This window comes from Taudactylus pleione, unplaced genomic scaffold, assembly GCF_031769625.1.
Source record: "Taudactylus pleione unplaced genomic scaffold, aTauple2 ptg001224l, whole genome shotgun sequence".
In the NCBI taxonomy this organism is placed as follows: Eukaryota; Metazoa; Chordata; class Amphibia; order Anura; family Myobatrachidae; genus Taudactylus; species Taudactylus pleione.
The window spans coordinates 731,969-753,346 of NW_028285624.1; positions in this window are offsets into that span (position 1 = coordinate 731,969).

The following is a 21,378-nucleotide window of genomic DNA, read 5'->3' on the forward strand; positions in this document are numbered from 1 at the left end:
CATGGAGAGAGCTGGCAGTGAGGGGGATATTATATATGTGTGTGTAGCATGGAGAGAGATTGCAGGGAGGGGAATGTTATATATGTGTGTGTAGCATGGAGAGAGCTTGCAGTGAGGGGGATGTTATATATGTATGTGTAGCATGGAGAGAGCTTGCAGTGAGAGGAATGTTATATATGTGTGTGTAGCATGGAGAGAGCTTGCAGTGAGGGAGGATGTTATATATGTGTGTGTAGCATGGAGAGAGCTTGCAGTGAGGGGGATGTTCTATATGTGTGTGTAGCATGGATAGAGCTTGCAGTGAGGGGGAAGTTATATATGTGTGTGTAGCATGGAGAGAGCTTGCAGTGAGGGGGATGTTATATATGTGTGTGTAGCAAGGAGAGAGCTTGCAGTGAGGGGGGGTGATATATATGTGTGTGTAGCATGGAGAGAGCTTGCAGTGAGGGGGGGTGACATATATGTGTGTGTAGCATGGAGAGAGCTTGCAGTGAGGGGGATGTTCTATATGTGTGTGTAGCATGGATAGAGCTTGCAATGAGGGGGATGTTATATATGTGTGTGTAGCATGGATAGAGCTTGCAGTGAGGGGGATGTTATATATATGTGTGTAGCATGGAGAGAGCTTGCAGTGAGAGGGATGTTCTATATGTGTGTGTAGCATGGAGAAAGATTGCAGTGAGGGGAATGTTATATATGTGTGTGTAGCATGGAGAGAGCTTGCAGTGAGGGGGGATGTTATATATATGTGTGTGTAGCATGGAGAAAGCTTGCAGTGAGGGGAATGTTATATATGTGTGTGTAGCATGGAGAGAGCTTGCAGTGAGGGGAGATGTTATATATGTGTGTGTAGCATGGAGAGAGCTTGCAGTGAGGGGGATGTTCTATATGTGTGTGTAGCATGGAGAGAGCTTGCAGTGAGAGGGATGTTCTATATGTGTGTGTAGCATGGAGAGAGCTTGCAGTGAGGGGGATGTTCTATATGTGTGTGTAGCATGGAGAGAGCTTGCAGTGAGAGGGATGTTATATATATGTGTGTGTGTAGCATGGAGAGCTCTTGCAGTGAGCGGGATGTTCTATATGTGTGTGTGTAGTATGGAGAGAGCTTGCAGTGAGAGGGATGTTATATATGTGTGTGTAGTATGGAGAGAGCTTGCAGTGAGGGAGATGTTATATATGTGTGTGTGTGTAGTATGGAGAGAGCTTGCAGTGAGGAGGATGTTATATATGTGTGTGTAGCATGGAGAGAGCTTGCAGTGAGGGGGATGTTATATATGTGTGTGTAGCATGGAGAGAGCTTGCAGTGAGGGGGATGTTATTTATGTGTGTGTAGCATGGAGAGAGCTTGCAGTGAGGAGGATGTTCTATATGTGTGTGTAGTATGGAGAGAGCTTGCAGTGAGGGGGATGTTATATATCTGTGTGTAGCATGGAGAGAGCTTGCAGTGAGGGGGGATGTTATATATGTGTGTGTAGCATGGAGAGAGCTTGCAGTGAGGGGGATGTTATATATGTGTGTGTAACATGGAGAGAGCTTGCAGTGAGGGGGGATGTTATATATGTGTGTGTAGCATGGAGAGAGCTTGCAGTGAGGGGGGATGTAATATATGTGTGTGTAGCATGGAGAGAGCTTGCAGTGAGGGGGAATGTAATATACAGTATGTGTGTGTAGCATGGAGAGAGCTTGCAGTGAGGGAGATGTTATATATGTGTGTGTAGCATGGAGAGAGCTTGCAGTGAGGGGGGATGTTATATATGTGTGTGTAGCATGGAGAGAGCTTGCAGTGAGGGGGGATGTTATATATATGTGTGTAGCATGGAGAGAGCTTGCAGTGAGAGGGATGTTCTATATGTGTGTGTAGCATGGAGAAAGCTTGCAGTGAGGGGAATGTTATATATGTGTGTGTAGCATGGAGAGAGCTTGCAGTGAGGGGGGATGTTATATATATGTGTGTGTAGCATGGAGAGAGCTTGCAGTGAGAGGGATGTTCTATATGTGTGTGTAGCATAGAGAAAGCTTGCAGTGAGGGGGATGTTATATATATGTGTGTGTAACATGGAGAGAGCTTGCAGTGAGGGGGGATGTTATATATGTGTGTGTAGCATGGAGAGAGCTTGCAGTGAGGGGGGATGTTATATATGTGTGTGTAGCATGGAGAGAGCTTGCAGTGAGGGGGAATGTTATATATATGTGTGTAGCATGGAGAGAGCTTGCAGTGAGAGGGATGTTCTATATGTGTGTGTAGCATGGAGAAAGCTTGCAGTGAGGTGAATGTTATATATGTGTGTGTAGCATGGAGAGAGCTTGCAGTGAGGGGGGATGTTATATATATGTGTGTGTAGCATGGAGAAAGCTTGCAGTGAGGGGAATGTTATATATGTGTGTGTAGCATGGAGAGAGCTTGCAGTGAGGGGAGATGTTATATATGTGTGTGTAGCATGGAGAGAGCTTGCAGTGAGGGGGATGTTCTATATGTGTGTGTAGCATGGAGAGAGCTTGCAGTGAGAGGGATGTTCTATATGTGTGTGTAGCATGGAGAGAGCTTGCAGTGAGGGGGATGTTCTATATGTGTGTGTAGCATGGAGAGAGCTTGCAGTGAGAGGGATGTTATATATATGTGTGTGTGTAGCATGGAGAGCTCTTGCAGTGAGCGGGATGTTCTATATGTGTGTGTAGCATGGAGAGAGCTTGCAGTGAGGGGGAATGTTATATACAGTATGTGTGTGTAGCATGGAGAGAGCTTGCAGTGAGGAGGATGTTATATATGTGTGTGTAGCATGGATAGAGCTTGCAGTGAGGGGGATGTTATATCTGTTTGTGTAGCATGGAGAGAGCTTGCAGTGAGGGGGATGTTATATATGTGTGTGTAACATGGAGAGAGCTTGCAGTGAGAGGGATGTTATATATATGTGTGTGTAGTATGGAGAGAGCTTGCAGTGAGAGGGATGTTCTATATGTGTGTGTAGCATGGAGAGAGCTTGCAGTGAGAGGGATGTTTATTTATTTTATTTATTACCAGTTATTTATATAGCGCACACATATTCCGCAGCGCTTTACAGAGAGAATATTTGCCCATTCACATCCGTCCCTGCCCCAGTGGAGCTTACAATCTATATTCCCTAACACATGCTCACACACTAGGGTTAATTTTGAGGGTAGCCAATTAACCTAGCAGTATATTTTTGGAGTGTGGGAGGAAACCGGAGCACCCGGAGGAAACCCACGCAAGCACAGGGAGAATATACAAACTCCACACAGTTAGGGCCATGGTGGGAATTGAACCCATGACCTCATTGCTGTGAGGCAGTAACGCTACCATTACACCGTCTGTGCTGCTCTATATGTGTGTGTATCATGGAAAGAGCTTGCAGTGAGGAGGATGTTATATATGTGTGTGTAGCATGGAGAGAGCTGGCAGTGAGGGGGATATTATATATGTGTGTGTAGCATGGAGAGAGATTGCAGGGAGGGGAATGTTATATATGTGTGTGTAGCATGGAGAGAGCTTGCAGTGAGGGGGATGTTATATATGTATGTGTAGCATGGAGAGAGCTTGCAGTGAGAGGAATGTTATATATGTGTGTGTAGCATGGAGAGAGCTTGCAGTGAGGGAGGATGTTATATATGTGTGTGTAGCATGGAGAGAGCTTGCAGTGAGGGGGATGTTCTATATGTGTGTGTAGCATGGATAGAGCTTGCAGTGAGGGGGAAGTTATATATGTGTGTGTAGCATGGAGAGAGCTTGCAGTGAGGGGGATGTTATATATGTGTGTGTAGCAAGGAGAGAGCTTGCAGTGAGGGGGGGTGATATATATGTGTGTGTAGCATGGAGAGAGCTTGCAGTGAGGGGGGGTGACATATATGTGTGTGTAGCATGGAGAGAGCTTGCAGTGAGGGGGATGTTCTATATGTGTGTGTAGCATGGATAGAGCTTGCAATGAGGGGGATGTTATATATGTGTGTGTAGCATGGATAGAGCTTGCAGTGAGGGGGATGTTATATATATGTGTGTAGCATGGAGAGAGCTTGCAGTGAGAGGGATGTTCTATATGTGTGTGTAGCATGGAGAAAGATTGCAGTGAGGGGAATGTTATATATGTGTGTGTAGCATGGAGAAAGCTTGCAGTGAGGGGGGATGTTATATATATATGTGTGTGTAGCATGGAGAAAGCTTGCAGTGAGGGGAATGTTATATATGTGTGTGTAGCATGGAGAGAGCTTGCAGTGAGGGGAGATGTTATATATGTGTGTGTAGCATGGAGAGAGCTTGCAGTGAGGGGGATGTTCTATATGTGTGTGTAGCATGGAGAGAGCTTGCAGTGAGAGGGATGTTCTATATGTGTGTGTAGCATGGAGAGAGCTTGCAGTGAGGGGGATGTTCTATATGTGTGTGTAGCATGGAGAGAGCTTGCAGTGAGAGGGATGTTATATATATGTGTGTGTGTAGCATGGAGAGCTCTTGCAGTGAGCGGGATGTTCTATATGTGTGTGTAGCATGGAGAGAGCTTGCAGTGAGGGGGAATGTTATATACAGTATGTGTGTGTAGCATGGAGAGAGCTTGCAGTGAGGAGGATGTTATATATGTGTGTGTAGCATGGATAGAGCTTGCAGTGAGGGGGATGTTATATCTGTTTGTGTAGCATGGAGAGAGCTTGCAGTGAGGGGGATGTTATATATGTGTGTGTAACATGGAGAGAGCTTGCAGTGAGAGGGATGTTATATATATGTGTGTGTAGTATGGAGAGAGCTTGCAGTGAGGGGGATGTTATATATGTGTGTGTAACATGGAGAGAGCTTGCAGTGAGAGGGATGTTATATATATGTGTGTGTAGTATGGCGAGAGCTTGCAGTGAGTGGGATGTTCTATATGTGTGTGCAGCATGGAGAGAGCTTGCAGTGAGAGGGATGTTCTACATGTGTGTGTAGCATGGAGAGAGCTTGCAGTGAGGAGGATGTTATATATGTGTGTGTAGCATGGAGACAGCTTGCAGTGAGGGGGATATTATATATGTGTGTGTAGCATGGAGAGAGCTTGCAGGGAGGGGAATGTTATATATGTGTGTGTAGCATGGAGAGAGCTTGCAGTGAGGGGGATGTTATATATGTATGTGTAGCATGGAGAGAGCTTGCAGTGAGGGGAATGTTATATAAGTGTGTGTAGCATGGAGAGAGCTTGCAGTGAGGGAGGATGTTATATATGTGTGTGTAGCATTGAGAGAAGCTTGCAGTGAGGGAGGATGTTATATATGTGTGTGTAGCATGGAGAGAGCTTGCAGTGAGGGGGATGTTATATATGTGTGTGTAGCATGGAGAGAAGCTTGCAGTGAGGGAGGATGTTATATATGTATGTGTAGCATGGAGAGAGCTTGCAGGGAGGGGGATGTTCTATATGTGTGTGTAGCATGGAGAGAGCTTGCAGTGAGGGGGATGTTACAGTTATATATGTGTGTGTAGCATGGAGAGAGCTTGCAGTGAGGGAGGATGTTATATATGTGTGTGTAGCATGGAGAGAGCTTGCAGTGAGGGGGATGTTATATATGTGTGTGTAGCATGGAGAGAGCTTGCAGTGAGGGGGATGTTATATATGTGTGTGTAGCATGGAGAGAAGCTTGCAGTGAGGGAGGATGTTATATATGTGTGTGTAGCATGGAGAGAGCTTGCAGTGAGGGGGAATGTTATATACAGTATGTGTGTGTAGCATGGAGAGAGCTTGCAGTGAGGAGGATGTTATATATGTGTGTGTAGCATGGATAGAGCTTGCAGTGAGGGGGGATGTTATATATGTGTGTGTAACATGGAGAGAGCTTGCAGTGAGAGGGATGTTATATATATGTGTGTGTAGTATGGCGAGAGCTTGCAGTGAGAGGGATGTTCTATATGTGTGTGTAGCATGGAGAGAGCTTGCAGTGAGAGGGATGTTCTACATGTGTGTGTAGCAGTGAGGAGGATGTTATATATGTGTGTGTAGCATGGAGAGAGCTTGCAGGGAGGGGAATGTTATATATGTGTGTGTAGCATGGAGAGAGCTTGCAGTGAGGGGGATGTTATATATGTATGTGTAGCATGGAGAGAGCTTGCAGTGAGGGGAATGTTATATATGTGTGTGTAGCATGGAGAGAGCTTGCAGTGAGGGAGGATGTTATATATGTGTGTGTAGCATGGAGAAAGCTTGCAGTGAGGGAGGATGTTCTATATGTGTGTGTAGCATGGAGAGAGCTTGCAGTGAGGGGGATGTTACAGTTATATATGTGTGTGTAGCATGGAGAGAGCTTGCAGTGAGAGAGGATGTTATATATATGTGTGTAGCATGGAGAGAGCTTCCAATGAGGGGGATGTTGTATACGTTTCTGTAGCACGGAGAGAGCTTGCAGTGAGGGGGATGTTATATATGTGTTTGTAGCATGGAGAGAGCTTGCAGTGAGGGGGATGTTACAGTTATATATGTGTGTGTAGCATGGAGAGAGCTTGCAGGGAGGGGGATGCTATATATGTGTGTGTAGCATGGAGAGAGCTTCCAATGAGGGGGATGTTGTATACGTTTCTGTAGCATGGAGAGAGCTTGCAGTGAGGGGGGATGTTATATATGTGTTTGTAGCATGGAGAGAGCTTGCAGTGAGAGGGATGTTATATATGTGTGTGTAGCATGGAGAGAGCTTGCAGTGAGGGGGATGTTATATATGTGTGTGTAGTATGGAGAGAGCTTGCAGTGAGGGGGATGTTATATATGTGTGTGTAGTATGGAGAGAGCTTGCAGTGAGAGGGATGTTATATATGTGTGTGTAGCATGGAGAGAGCTTGCAGTGAGGGGGATGTTCTATATGTGTGTGTAGCATGGAGAGAGCTTGCAGTGAGGGGGATGTTCTATATGTGTGTGTAGCATGGAGAGAGCTTGCAGTGAGAGGGATGTTATTTATATGTGTGTGTAGTATGGAGAGAGCATGCAGTGATAGGGATGTTCTATATGTGTGTGTAGTATGGAGAGAGCTTGCAGTGAGAGGGATGTTATATATATGTGTGTGTAGTATGGAGAGAGCATGCAGTGAGAGGGATGTTCTATATGTGTGTGTAGCATGGACAGAGCTTGCAGTGAGGGGGATGTTCTATATGTGTGTGTAGCATGGAGAGAGCTTGCAGTGAGGGGGAATGTTATATACAGTATGTGTGTGTAGCATGGAGAGAGCTTGCACTGAGGAGGATGTTATATATGTGTGTGTAGCATGGATAGAGCTTGCAGTGAGGGGGATGTTATATATGTTTGTGTAGCATGTGGAGAGCTTGCAGTGAGGGGGAATGCTATATATATGTGTGTGTAGCATGGAGAGACCTTGCATTGAGGGGGATGTTATATATGTGTGTGTAGCATGGATAGAGCTTGCAATGAGGGGGATATTATATATGTGTGTGTAGCGTGGAGAGAGCTTGCAGTGAGGGGGGATGTTGTATATGTGTGTGTAGCATGGATAAAGCTTCCAGTGAGTAGGATGTTATATATGTGTGTGTAGCATGGAGAGAGCTTGCAGTGAGGGGGATGTTATATATGTGTGTGTGTAGCATGGAGAGAGCTTGCAGTGAGGGGGATGTTATATATGTGTGTGTAGCATGGAGAGAGCTTGCAGTGAGGGGGATGTTATATATGTGTGTGTAGCATGGAGAGAGCTTGCAGTGAGGGGAATGTTATATATGTGTGTGTAGCATTGAGAGGGCTTGCAGTGAGGGGGATGTTATATATGTTTGTGTAGCATGTGGAGAGCTTGCAGTGAGGGGGAATGCTATATATATGTGTGTGTAGCATGGAGAGACCTTGCATTGAGGGGGATGTTATATATGTGTGTGTAGCATGGAGAGAGCTTGCAGTGAGGGGGGATGTTATATATGTGTGTGTAGCATGGAGAGAGCTTGCAGTGAGGGGGGATGTTATATATGTGTGTAGCATGGAGAGAGCTTGCAGTGAGGGGGATGTTATATATGTGTGTGTAGCATGGACAGAGCTTGCAGTGAGGGGGAATGTTATATATGTGTGTGTAGCATGGATAGAGCTTGCAGTGAGGGGGATATTATATATGTGTGTGTAGCATGGAGAGAGCTTGCAGTGAGGGGGGATGTTGTATATGTGTGTGTAGCATGGATAAAGCTTGCAGTGAGGGGGATGTTATATATGTGTGTGTAGCATGGATAGAGCTTGCAATGAGGGGGATATTATATATGTGTGTGTAGCATGGAGAGAGCTTGCAGTGAGGGGGGATGTTGTATATGTGTGTGTAGCATGGATAAAGCTTCCAGTGAGTAGGATGTTATATATGTGTGTGTAGCATGGATAGAGGTTGCAGTGAGGGGGATATTATATATGTGTGTGTAGCATGGAGAAAGCTTGCAGTGAGGGGGGATGTTATATATGTGTGTGTAGCATGAAGAGAGCTTGCAGTGAGGGGGAATGTTATATACAGTATGTGTGTGTAGCATGGAGAGAGCTTGCAGTGAGGGGGAATGTTATATACAGTATGTGTGTGTAGCATGGAGAGAGCTTGCAGTGAAAGGGGATGTTGTATATGTGTGTGTAGCATGGAGAGAGCTTGCAGTGAGGGGGGATGTTATATATGTGTGTGTAACATGGAGAAAGCTTGCAGTGAGGGGGGATGTTATATATGTGTGTGTAGCATGGAGAGAGCTTGCAGTGAGGGGGATGTTATATATGTGTGTGTAGCATGGATAGAGCTTGCAGTGAGGGGGATATTATATATGTGTGTGTAGCATGGAGAGAGCTTGCAGTGAGGGGGGATGTTGTATATGTGTGTGTAGCATGGAGAGAGCTTGCAGTGAGGGGGGATGTTATATATGTGTGTGTAGCATGGAGAGAGCTTGCAGTGAGGGGGAATGTTATATATATGTGTGTAGCATGGATAGAGCTTGCAGTGAGGGGGATATTATATATGTGTGTGTAGCATGGAGAGAGCTTGCAGTGAGGGGGGATGTTGTACATGTGTGTGTAGCATGGATAAAGCTTGCAGTGAGGGGGATGTTATATATGTGTGTGTAGCATGGATAGAGCTTGCAATGAGGGGGATATTATATATGTATGTGTAGCATGGAGAGAGCTTGCAGTGAGGGGGGATGTTGTATATGTGTATGTAGCATGGAGAGAGCTTGCAGTGAGGGGGATATTATATATGTGTGTGTATCATGGAGAAAGCTTGCAGTGAGGGGGATGTTATATATGTGTGTAGTATGGAGAGAGCTTGCAGTGAGGGGGATATTATATATGTGTGTGTAGCATGGAGAAAGCTTGCAGTGAGGGGGGATGTTATATATGTGTGTGTAGCATGGAGAGAGCTTGCAGTGAGGGGGAATGTTATATACAGTATGTGTGTGTAGCATGGAGAGAGCTTGCAGTGAGGGGGATGTTATATATGTGTGTGTAGCATGGAGAGAGCTTGCAGTGAGGGGGTATGTTATATATGTGTGTGTAGCATGGAGAGAGCTTGCAGTGAGGGGGGATGTTGTATATGTGTGTGTAGCATGGATAAAGCTTGCAGTGAGGGGGATGTTATATATGTGTGTGTAGCATGGATAGAGCTTGCAGTGAGGGTGATATTATATATGTTTGTGTAGCATGGAGAAAGCTTGCAGTGAGGGGGGATGTTATATATGTGTGTGTAGCATGGAGAGAGCTTGCAGTGAGGGGGAATGTTTTATACAGTATGTGTGTGTAGCAGGGAGAGAGCTTGCAGTGAGGGGGATGTTATATATGTGTGTGTAGCATGGAGAGAGCTTGCAGTGAGGGGGGATGTTATATATGTGTTTGTAGCATGGAGAGAGCTTGCAGTGAGGGGGGGTGATATATATGTGTGTGTAACATGGAGAAAGCTTGCAGTGAGGGGGGATGTTATATATGTGTGTGTAGCATGGAGAGAGCTTGCAGTGAGGGGGATGTTGTATATGTGTGTGTAGCATGGATAAAGCTTGCAGTGAGGGGGATATTATATATGTGTGTGTAGCATGGAGAAAGCTTGCAGTGAGGGGGGATGTTATATATGTGTGTGTAGCATGGATAGAGCTTGCAATGAGGGGGATATTATATATGTGTGTGTAGCATGGAGAAAGCTTGCAGTGAGGGGAATGTTATATATGTGTGTGTAGCATGGAGAGAGCTTGCAGTGAGGGGGAATGTTATATACAGTATGTGTGTGTAGCATGGAGAGAGCTTGCAGTGAGGGGGAATGTTATATATGTGTGTGTAGCATGGAGAGAGCTTGCAGTGAGGGGGATGTTATATATATGTGTGTAGCATGGAGAGAGCTTGCAGTGAGGGGGAATGTTGGAATACAGATGCCCTACTGTGCTTCCCTCCATGTTGCTTCACACCTAATGCATTTGCCCATACCTAACCAAGATTTTCACTGGTAATTAGTCTGTGCAGCTCCATCTTGGCTCCTTACTATGTTTGGGCACCATAATGGTACATAGTAGTGTACAACTTAGCTCCATGGGGATCCTATGAATTCTGCTGCCAGCATCTATATACATGACCAGATGGCAGGGCCGGCTCCTGGGTTAGTATCACCCCGTGCCCCCTGGGTGTACGCACCTGTTACTGAAAATGGGGGCATGGCCTGCTTACCATAGGTCAAGCCCCCTTACGTGTCAGGCTGGGGGGAGCCCAGCACTCATCACTAGCTGGACTTCTCCCAGCCCTCTCCCGGCACTGAATGGATGACGCGCGCATGCGCGCTGCATCCATTCAGCCTCCAGGGTCCGGGCACCACCACACAGCTGCAGCGGTGGGGGTACCCAACCTCCCGACCAGACCACCTGCGGGCCACTTTGGCCCATGGGTGGAACAGCAGGACAGAGCTGTCCTGCTGAAAACGGGATGTTGAGGAGGGGTGCGCCCTCTATGGGGTGGCGCCCCTGTTCGAACGCACTGGTAAGAACACCCCAAGAGCCGGCCCTGCCAGCTGGACTGCTGTATGATCTGCTGCATCTTCTCTACCCCTATGTGTATCTGTGAGTATGGCTATACTACTACTATACTATACTATACTACTACTGCCGGGTAAATTACGTGAAAACTGGGGGCGGAGCATGAGCGTAACAGCGCGATCACGTAATAGCGACCCCGCCCCATCTTGTCAATGCCGAGAATAATGGCACTGTGAAGCAGGGGGCGGTGCCACAATGACGCGATTCAGCACGAATCGCATCACCGGCCCCTCCGCTGCCGGGGTTTACATGGTAATCATAGGGGGGACAGACAGGTCACCGGGGACTGGGAGGCTTGCCTGCCTTTCTGCGGATCTGGGAGTGGCACCTGATTTTCGGGAGGCTCCCAGCCGAATTCGGGAGGGTAGGCATGTATGCAGTAAGAAGGACTGCAAGTGACACCTCCCCAGAGCATTGGGATTTGCCATTACATTTGGAGGAAGCCATCAGGGCTGCTGTCTATTTTATCTGCAGCATTTAGCCCCTAGTAAAGACGTTTCCAAACTCTGCCATTACAGTCCAGGGTCCATACTTGAGTCCAGATGGTTAAATCAAATTGACTGAGGTACTAAGTAAGTCACCTGTGCTCAAGCATGGATAGCCTTAAAATGTGGATTGTCCAAAAAATGTGGACTGTAATGGTGGAGTTTGGGAACCTCTGCTCTAGTATCGAAGTTCTTCCTTATTTTGATCAGCAGCTTCAATCCAGCCCTGGAGAATACAGCACTCTCAGGTTTCACCTACTGTACCCACTATTCCCTGTCACTGCACTATTACTGCACTTATCATTGTCTCACTAATAATTCACAGACAGGGCCGGCCGGCCCATTACGCGAGGTACGCAGCGGCGTACGGCGCCAAGTTGTAAGGGCGTCATCTGTCCTGCCGCTGTTGTCCCCCACAGCCGCCGGAGTTATAATGAGTCACACTGACTCACATGCCGCTTTGTAGCGGCAGCCAGCCACAGCCGTTGCCTGAACACCGGCCCATACATACCTTGTTGATTGACAGCAGGCCGGGCACGGCTGGAGGGGGAGGAGTGGCCACTCTCTTCTCCTCCTCTCTCCTGAGCTCCTCCCCCCCAGAGTGACACAGCTTGTGCCCGCTGGAAGGGGAGGAGGGGCCACGCTCTCCCCGCTCCTCCCCTCCAACCCCAGCTTCCTCTGTCTGTGCTGCTGCTTGGATGCCGGGGATCTGACATCACAAACTCGTGACCATCCCCGGCGTTAAGTCCAAGGCTAGGAGGAGCCATCCACGCGCTGCAGCCCCAGGTAAGACAATTTACTTTGTATTTATCATGCAATGGCCGTCACCCGCTCCCTGTCATCACTGTCACCCATTGGTCATTCTTTCACTGTCACCCACAGCTGTCACCGTCTCCTGGTGTCACCCTCCCCCTGTCACCTAGTGCTGTCACCCTCTCCCTGTCACCTAGTGCTGTCACCCTCCACCTGTCACCTAGTGCTGTCACCCTCTCCCTGTCACCTAGTGCTGTCACCCTCCACCTGTCACCTAGTGCTGTCACCCTCGCCCTGTTGTCACCCTTCCCCTGTCACCTAATGCTATCACCCTCTCCCTTTCGACACCCTCTGTCACCTAGTGCTGTCACGTCACCCTCGCCCTGTTGTCACCCTCTCCCTGTCGTCACCTTCCCCCATCACCTAGTGCTGTCACCCTCTCCCTGTCGTCACCCTCCCCGTCACCTAGTGCTGTCGCCCTCTCTCTGTCGTCACCCTCCACGTCACCTAGTGCTGTCGCCTTTACCCTATCGTCACTCTCTCCCTTTCACCCTCTCCCTGTCACCCACTACTGTCACCCTCTCTCTGTCACCCAGTGCTGTCACCCTCACCCTGTCATCACCCTTTCCCTGTCACCCTCTGCTGTCACCCACTCCCTGTCACCCACTGGCTGTTGCCCTATTCCTGTCACCCACTGGCTGTCTCCCTCTCCCTGAATATATATAAATCTTATGCTGGGCATACACAGCCAGATAAAATGTCTGTCAGACCGACAGACATTTTATCTGGCAGCCTGCCAGCCGCAGATGTCGCCGGCATACACTGTGAGAGAAATCGCACAGTGTATAGCCGACATCCGCGCTCCGCCCCCGGGGGAGGGGACATTTCCCTGTTCCTTCCGTAGGAAGGAACACAGGAAATGTCTGTCTGTCGGCCGCGCTGGGCATACACTGCCCGTTGCGGCCGACAGTTTACTGGGTAAATATCGCATCGGACGGGCATGCTGGACAATCCTGCATGCCCGACTGAGCAATATTTAACCCTCGGTCGCCCGTGCACATGCTACAATTATCGGGGCGATCCGCCGATATCAGGCGGATCGCCCCGATAATTGTAGCGTGTATGGCCAGCATTAGGGTGTATTTGTAGCTTAACACCCAGGGTGGTCCTGCTGAATAGGGGCCCTATAACATTTTTATGTGGCGGTCAGTGTGTGTGTTTAATTATTTTCATGTAGGGGCCTATGTGTGCGTTTTTTTCATGCAAATCCTCTATATTTTATTAATTTTATGTGGATGCTAATGTGTGTGGTGGTTTTTTTCTCATGTGGGGATCTATGTGCAGTTTTTTTTCTGCAAAGCGCCTTGTGTTTTATTTTTACGTGGGGGCAGAAAGTGTTTTGATTTTTTTTAATGCGGAGCCTATGTGTTTCTTTTTTTTTTCATGTTGTGGCCTATGTATGTGTTTTTTCATGTTATGGCCTATGTATGTGTTTCTTTTTTTTTTCATGTTGTGGCCTATGTATGTGTTTCTTTTTTTTTTCATGTTGTGGCCTATGTATGTGTTTTTTATTTATCACGTGGGGGCCCACACAGTGGAGGTTAATATGTATGTGTTTTTTATTTATCACGTGGGGGCCCACACAGTGGAGGTTAATGTGTATGTTTTTTTTTCCCCCTTTTGGGTCCATTGTATATCATTACTAAGGATTCTGTATTGTCTGATGCAGGAGAAAGTCCATGTGGGGTGACACCATTAGTTACTGCACTCGGTTACACCACTCTTAGTAACTCCAATGAGTATAGTATTAAATTATAACCATGTGTATATAAAGCTGGTATTTTGATCTACAGATTCCATTGTGTCATTGTTACATTATTACATGCACTCCTGATATTTCACACACCGAAATATGAGGCTTTATTTCAACAAGGGGCGCCAAAATCTATATCCGCTTATCAAAAAAATTTGGCTTGGGCCGGCCTTGTTCACAGATACTGAAAATGTCCATTTTCACACTACTGACTGACTCTAGCTGCAGCGTGTGGTGACACAGTGCTTCCTCTTTCTTATTTCTGTTACTCCTAGACCTATATTCACAGCATTTTATCTTTTAACAAATATGTACTTCCTTTGCCCATGTTTTCTGCTATTCATTTATATTTTATGTGTGTGTGCGTTAGTAACTTAGCTGCGCTATTATTATTCAGTGACACTGCCACAGGTTATTGTCCATGTACTTGTGACTGTGCAGGTGGTCTGTCTGTACTCAGCAGGGGTGCTTTGTTGTCCATAAAAAAGGGGTGCTGTATGTGTTGTTCATCAAGGGGCTGCTGCCTCATTTAGGGGTGCTCTTCCCCAGTGTCCAAAGAATAAAAGTGCTTGACTTCAATGGTGGGAGTCGTTCATTGGCTGAGAGAGGTGGGGGCTGACCTCTCTCAGCCAATGGATGCTCAGATACTGCTCTACAAAGGGAGAAGCCATGTCTGAGCTCATCATTCGGGAGGTAACAAGCCTCGTGGTTATCTGTTGCGTAGGTCGCGTTTCTCATTTTTTAATTTACCAAGACCATGGATGCCTACAGGAAGCAGTGGACCAGTCCAGGTAATGTAGGTGAGGAAGTGTTAGTGTATGTAATAAAACTATACTGTCACAGTGTGTGTATTGTGATTATTTAAACATTTCTTTACAGGTGAACTACAGGTACCAGTGGGCCCTTAATGCCCCGCATGCTGGTACTTGTGGTTCTCCAAGTACCAGCATGCGGGGGAGCTTGCTGGGATTTGCAGTTGTACTATAAAGACAATGTTTACACTTATCTATTTTTACACTACACTTACACTATCAACCTGCCACCCACCACCCACAGGTGGTGGGAATAGCCCCGGACTATCAGTCTAGGCCTGGGGTGCCCTGGAGGGGGGAACCCCTTTATTGGGGGGAGTCCCCAACTCCCCAGGATTTCCTGGTCTGGGCTGGCTAGCGGTCAGGCGTAATGTATCGGCTGGGGAACCCGGTGATAGGGTTTCCTTGGCTGTGAAATTACCCTCCACTAGAAGGGGTCAGGTGCTGGTTGTGGGAATTACAGGGGAACCCTAGGCATTTTTTCCCCTGTAATTCCAGAACCAGGACCGGATCTGATCCTGGTGCTGGTTGTGCTAAGTACAGTGGAACCCTATGCAATTTTTTCCCTGTACTTACACAACCAGTACTGGCTATGAAAGTCCGGGGCTGGTTGTGTATTTAGGGGGGGACCCCACATCTTTTTTTTACAACAGTCACTCTTTACAAGCTTTTTGCAGTAAGATACATGCATGCATCTTACTGATGTATGCATGTATCTGTGTGAAATTGTACTGAATATGCTGCATATGAATGCATGAAGTTCTTCTAGTCATTTGGGGATTTGCAGTTCGAGTTAATTCTTTTTCATTTTTCATTCGATTTACAAATCAAATGTTAGTAAATGAAGGGATCCTATTGAAAACATAGATTTTTTTTCAGAAATTCTATTTCATTTCTAATTCCGTTTTCTGTTTGATTTGACATTCGATTTGGCCTTTAGTAAATCCTTTCAGAAAAAATCAAACCGAAATCGAATGCAAAATCGAACAGAAAACAAAATCGAACTTTAGTAAATTTACCCCATGGACGGCTGTGGAGCATCAATTGTGAGTTCACTACCTCTTCACAACAAACACCTGCTGTCTGCATAACCAGGACACTCAACACTGAACTCCCTGTTTGAACATTAGAAGAAATGACCATTTCACTTACAACTATTTCTGCATGCTCTCTGCTGTCATAAACAACTGAATACATATCTGTACCAATGCCAATTAACCTTTTTACCCTTGAGTATATTATCTGAATTACCATTGCTTTTTTGCCTAGCCTCACAACCTCTAACTACTAATACAGTCTACTTTATTATTAAATTTCTGCCCTGAACAAGCAGCTTCCTTATACTATGCCTCCCTTACTTCTGCTCTGTACTCTATTGCTCCTGCGATCACTACTCACCTTCGCAGATCCACACCTCAATCCTGGCACTCCAAATGCACCAGATACCTTTAAAAGTGTAGGAAATCACACAATAAAGCAGACTTCCTCCATTTTAAATGTATTCTTCCATCTTACAGTGCTGCCATTTCCCTCTCTAAACATTCATATTTCAAAAACCTCATTTCCTCTTTCACTTTCAACTCCCTCCTCTACCCACTCACTCCTCTCCTGCACTCCACACTATCCCCTTGACTTTGTCACCTACCTTACATTTAAAATGGACTCCATACATTAGGACACCATATCCCACCAGACCCTCAGTACTCCACCTCCTCCTTTCCCTGACCATTCCTCCCCATCCATTTAACCAACTTTGACATCTTTCTCCCCTTTATCTACAAAAGAAGTCATGGCCCTCATGCAGTTCCCCCCCCTTCCACCCTCCCTTGACCCTATTCCTTCCCACCTCCTCAGAAACCTCTCTTCTTCTACCTGTTCCCATCTTAATCTCTCCATCTCATTAGGCACTGTCCCTTCTGCATTTAAGCATACCCTTGTCTCCCCATTCTTAGAAAACCTACCCTTGATCCTAACACACTCTCCAATTACCGACCCATCTAGTTCTCTGTCACCTCTAATGACCTCCCCCCCCCACTTCCACTAACAATAGGCGTCCCCCAAGGTTCTGTTCTTGGACCTCTCATATTATCCCTCTATACATCTTCTTTATGTGAACTCATCTGCTCTTTGGCCTCCAATATCATCTCCAATATAATTTCTATGCTGATGATACTCAGATCTTCTTTGGACTACTGTAACGTCCTTCTATATGGCCTCCCTGCTCACACTGCAATCTGTTCTTAATGCTGATGCTCAGCTGATCTTCCTCTCCAAACTTTCTACATCTGCCTCCCCTCTCAAACAAGCCCTACACTAGCTCCCCTTCCCCTTCAGATCCTGATTCAAGGTTCTTACGCTCACAAAGCCTTCACCCAATCTACCATTTACATCTCAGACCTCATCTCTCTTCACACTCCTGTCCGCCCACTTCGCTCAACAAATATATGTCACCTCTCCTGCCATCTGATTACTTCCTCCCACTCCTGCTTCTAAGATTTTGCCCAAACTTTCCCCTAGCTCTTAGAGTTCTCTCCTTCACCCTATCAGACTCATCAACTCTCTACAAATCTTCAAATTGGCTCTCAAGACTCCATACTTCATCAAAGCCTTCCAGCTCTCATCCTAACCCATTGGTCCCATAGGCAAATGCAGGGGGGGGTTTCCATCTGCCTGGAAACCCCCCTCCCCAGCCCACACCATGACCACAATAGAAATAGTAATATAATGGAATTTTACTAGCGCTGCATGTTCTTCTCAGTGTCATAAATGAAATAAATAGCACCACCTGTAGATCTTTTAACATGTATCAGCCAGTAATAAATACACCTGTGCACCAGCTACAGTAGGAGATCTGGAAAACATTCACTGTTAGGGATGTGCTGCTATAGAGCCCAATATGTACATATATGTCCAGGGCAGTGCTAGGTCCTTCTGCTGCTCCCCCAGGCTCCTGAACTTGCTCCAATGCTCTGGAATGGTGCCCACATCTAAAATAAATACATCCAGCACAGGCAGGATGGCCCTACTGCCGCATATAATGGCTTACTGTGATCGCTGGTCCTGTATATGCTGGAATAATGACACACAATACACTTTATATGACACATATTAAAGCTGGATAAGTGGTAATCCCACCCTCTTCATGGACAGGCCACACTCACTCTAAAATGAAGCATTTGGAAACCCCCCTCTAGAAATCCTGCGTTTGCCACTGGGTCCAATATCCTTCCTCACTACCCCATCTGTGTTACTTCTGTCTGTCTGCCCCTCCCCTTTGTATATAAGCTCTCAATAGGAAGGGGCTCTTCTCTCGGGATGTAGTCGGCAACCCGGCGTGTGGGATGCCGACAATCTAAATACCGGCACTGAAATCCCGACAGATCGGGATCCCGGGACCACTATCCCGACCATCGGCATCCTGAAGGTAAGTATCAGGGTGTTAGGGAGATTGCAGTTTTAGCTAGCAGGGTTAGAGTTAGGCACTGAGGTGAGGGTTAGTGTTAGGCACAGGGGAGGGGGTGTTAGGATTAGGGTGTGGGGAGGGGGAGGTTAAATTTAGGCCTAAGAGGGGTAGGTTAGGGTTAGGCACTGGGGAGGGAGGATTAGGGTAGTGGTTAGGGTAGGGAAATACTTACCATTAGTACCTATAGGTGTCGGGATTCTGGTTATCGGGATGTCGCTGTCGGTATTCTGACCAGCGGCATCCTGACAGCTGGGATATCATACCCCATCCCTTCCTTCATGTGCTTCTCCTTCCCTTACTCATACTATCATCTATTCATAACTCCCCACAAGGGCACCTAAGACTTGGTTGCTGACTCCTTGCTGCTTATTTGAGTGTTATGATCGCTAATGCAGCAATTTTAATAAACCATGTCCTTGTTCTGTATTGTTTTGTACTGTAAGTCACAGTTCGCTCATTTGTTTATGTGCTTTGTAAGGCTCTGCAGAAACCTTGTGGTGCCATATAAATAAAGGATAATAATAATAATAATAATAATAATAATAATAATAATAATATAGAGGGCTATGACACTTTATGTCTACACCGCTACACATAGGGCCTGATTTAGAGCTGCTCACAAGAGCAGAGCGCTCGCAAGCGGCTTAATGTTTGTGATCTGCACATTCACTGTGTCCAGCATGCGCAAGCCCCGCCGAGCGACTGAAGTTCAGTCGCTGTGGGGCTCGCTACAAGATGGGGCGGCTGTCAATGGTGAGTGACAGCTCACCCTATTTTGTAGGCAGGTAGGGGGGTGGTTGGCCAAACACTGGCGTTCCCTTAGGAATGCCTGGCATTTGAGGGAGGACCTCCTGACATCACAACTGATGTCAGTAGTGGACTTCCTGCTCTATTAGAGCAGGAAGTCCACTCGGCCTTGCGGCAGCCGAGACCCTACCACATGAATCGCGCCATCAGCCCGCCCCCGCTGCAGGTATATTTTTTCTATTATATCCAGCGGGTGGGAAAATTACCAGGACAAGTGACTACTTTTCTGGGAGGTTGGGAGCGGCACCGGAGTTTTGGGAGGCTCCCAGTCAAACCGGGAAAGTAGGCATGTATGCTTAATGGAGATAGGGAGATCGCTACTATTTAAGGCAGTCTCCCTGACAATCAGGAGAGTTGGCAAGTATGCCATATAATGAGGTTTATAAACCAAAACCGAATCCGAACCAAAACACTTGAGGGTAGTTTTGCCATAACTAAAACCAAAACACAATGATGAATTAGAACCAAAACCAAAACACAGGGGTCTGCGCACATCTCTAATTATTGATTTAATAATCACTTTATGTATATATTTCTACTGATCAAAGCACAGCTGACCTATATATTACACTGTCTGCCTGTTATAGCATAATTCCTGTACTCAGACAGTATAGTATGTTCTCTGATAGCAAACAGTTACATATGATTATGATTATACTAATTCCTCACATTGTGCAAGGACTAGATCAGCTATATTATTACTGTATACCTATATACGGGATGCAGTCAGGAAGCCGGCGGTCGAAATGCCGACCGCCGGCTTCCCGACTGTCTAATTCTGCCTGTCATTTTACCTACGCCGGGAGCCTGATACCCGGCATACCGATCGAAGGTAAGTCAGGCGCCGGGCGCGGACAGCTGCGGTCGGAGGGCGGGTTAGGTTAAGGGCTCCTGGGGGAGACTTATGGTTAGGCACCCCTCCAGTAGGTTTAGAGTTAGGCTAGGGGAAGGGGGAGTTAGGGTTAGGCACCCCTGAGTGGAGGTTAGAGTTAGCCCCCCCCCGACACTGGTTTAGGCAGCGGGGAATGGGGTTTAGGTTTTGGCACTTAGAGGGGGGTTAGGGTTAGGCACTAGGGAGGGAGGTTAGGGTTAGGCACCCCTAAAGGAGGGTTAGGGAGGGGGGGTAGGTTAGTTAGTACTTACCTTTAGCGCAGTCGGGATCTTCACTGGTGCCGGGCTTGCGACGTCGGGATTATTTCATACCAATCCCCTGTATCCACTGTATACACTGCAAATGTATCAGTAATAATACCTGGAATGTAGGAACTAAAAACTATAATACATTGTACTCACAGATCAGGATCCGTGTCTCTCTACTTGGTGTCCTCTGACTATAAGAAACATTTAGCATTTCTCATGGGTTATTCTGTCCTCTATTTCCTTTTTCTATTTACAGAGAAGTCTATCACCTCTAATCTGCAGCATCTTATTTTAGCAAACACAAATGAGCTGGCCTGGACTTACTGGGTACATTTACAGTTACACGTAGGTCTATTAGTACAACATTTATATGCATTTCCCTCCACTGTGTATGTGCTAAATCGTCTGATGGTATTTAGCATTACATGTATATGTACCTGGAGAGCAGGCTGAGGGTGGTGCACTTGTATGGTCCCTTTGAGATCAGACCATACTTGCCTACTTTTGAAAAACAGTTTCAGGGAGACTTTAGGTGGTAGGATAATGTGCCGCACGGCGATGAGGGGGTGTGTCATGTTCCACCCAAAAGGTGTGTCTAGCTTCACCTATGGGTGTGTCTAGTGTTACTAATGGGCATGTCCTTCAGTGGCAGGTGAAAACTATAGTACTAAGAGCAACATGCCACCAGAGCTAGTTTTTCTATGGGTAACCTACTTGTATAGTCAAAGCCTAAAAAAAAAAACACTTACCTGAATCCCCGCTCCCGCCGTCGCCATCCGCTCCTCCATCTGTCCTTCCCGGGCTGGGCCACTCTGCATTATGGGAGAGACATCATATGACGTCATGACGCCTCTCCCATTGCCCACTGCGGGAGCCGGAAGATGGAGCGGCTCCCGCAGTGGGCGCAGCAGCAGCTAATGAGAGTCTGACAGACTCTCATTGGCTGCTGATCAAAACAAACACACAGCTGCCGAAGCCGGCGGCTGTGTGTTTGTCACTTGTGTAGCGCTGACCGAACTCCGTCCAGTCAGCGCTACACACGCGGTGCAGTCTGTGTCACAGTGACACAGACTGCCCGTGGCCCACATGATGCTGCGGCCCGGGGGGCACATGGCACCCTGCCCCCC